The 1,734-nt window shown below is 50.3% G+C and overlaps 1 pseudogene; it reads left to right on the top strand.

Moving 5' to 3' along the window:
- Positions 1-285: 285 nt before the first annotated feature.
- LOC118717780 lies at positions 286-1,245 on the top strand (annotated as a pseudogene).
- Positions 1,246-1,734: the final 489 nt, after the last annotated feature.

The raw sequence follows: 1,734 nt of genomic DNA, 5'->3' as shown, positions 1-1,734 counted from the left end.
AAGATGCTAATTGACCATACTTCCGCTATGCCAACAACCAATCAGGAGTGATATGCAAATAAACCCAACAAAGATGGTGGGTAAATTTGCATATGCAGGTGGGGCAGGCAGTGCCTGACCCCCCCTGTGGAGTCCAGGCAGCGATCAGGACCGGCAGGTGGCATGGACAGCGCCTGACATCATCCTGGGGTCCAGGTGGTGATTGGGACTGGTTAGTTCAAGCAGGCAGCAATCGGAACTGGACAACTGGCATGGACAGCACCTGATGCTGTCTGTGGGGTCCAGATGGCAATTGGAACTAGGCAGCCCAACAGGCAGTGCCTGACACCCCCGTGGAGTCCAGGTGGAGATTGGGATGGGCAGTTCCAGCAGGCAGCACCTGACACTGCCCACGGGGTCCAGGCAGTGATTGGGACAGGGCAGGTGGGGGTGGCCAGGGTCTCCAAGATCACTATCTGCCCCAAGGCTGCCTGCAGACACTGGTGCAGCAGGCCGGGGTTGAACATTTTAATAAAAATGGGATGCCTGTGCCCGCCCCACTGTGCCCAGTCCCTGGCGAGGAGATGGAAATGGGCAGTTAGGAGGCACAGGGGCTCTGAAGTGGCTGGGAACATCCTGCAGGAGAGCTACCAGGAAGGGGTGCTGAACCATGAGGATGCAGAGGGCTGGCTGATGGAGATGGAGACGCGCAAACGTGCAGATGATGAGGCTCTCCACTATGCTCAAGGACATCGCGCCCAGTAAGAGAAGCTGGCTGCCAATAACCTGCAGAATGCCGAAGAATGGTGCAAGAGCCACTTCACCTTGCTGACTAAGCACACTGCCCAGAACACCTACGCAGTGTGCGCCACCAAAGAGGAGGTGTCCGAGAGCCGCTGACTGCTCAAGGCCAAGACCCTGGAGATAGAAGCAAGCCGGTGCATGAAAGAAGTGCTGGGAAAGCAGCTGCAAGAGCTGGAGGATAAGCAGAACACAGACGTTAGTGCTATGCAGGATACAACCAACAAATTAGAAAATGAGCTGAGAACTATAAAGAGTGAAATGGCACGATATTTAAAAGAATTCCAGGACCTCATCAATGTGAAGATGGCTTTGGACATTGATATTGCAGCTCACAGGAAACTCTTGGAAGGTGAGGAGACCCGGCTCAGTTTCACCAGCGTGGGAAGCATTGCCAGCGGCTACTCCCAGAGTTCCCAGGTCTTTGGTCGATCTGCCTACCGTGGTTTACAGACCCGCTCTTAGTGATGTCTATTTGCTCATTTCCTGAATGCATTAAATGAAAAGCAAACACACACACACACACACACACACACACACACACACACAAATGGCATTCTGATGCACTAGGTCTGTGTTTTTTAAAATCTCTCCAGGTGTTTCTAATGTGGAGCCAGGTTGAAGGACCAGTACTCTGGAGAACTTGTGTTTTTTAACAATGACCTTGATGTAACAAGGCCAAGAAAAGGAAAACAATGTCTTATTTACTGTACTGATTCATTCTTGTTCACTCAGCTAAGGCTTTCAGCTCAGGTGCTATGTATGTTGTCACTTTGCTTGATGAAATTCTTAAGATATCAGCCGATCAATAAAAATGAAATGACCTCTTCCGCTAGGTTTTTTTCTCCCTTGTTATTATTGGCAACATGTGTGGTAAAACTATCCAGCACCCAAGCAATCTTAAGCTAATATATAACAGTGTGTGTTCACAAAAAGCAGTCCATCCAGGCCTCT

Source organism: Pipistrellus kuhlii, unplaced genomic scaffold (assembly GCF_014108245.1).
Source record: "Pipistrellus kuhlii isolate mPipKuh1 unplaced genomic scaffold, mPipKuh1.p scaffold_m20_p_13, whole genome shotgun sequence".
In the NCBI taxonomy this organism is placed as follows: Eukaryota; Metazoa; Chordata; class Mammalia; order Chiroptera; family Vespertilionidae; genus Pipistrellus; species Pipistrellus kuhlii.
The sequence above is the reverse complement of the archived record's forward strand: the minus strand, read 5'-3'. Positions and strand labels throughout refer to the sequence as shown.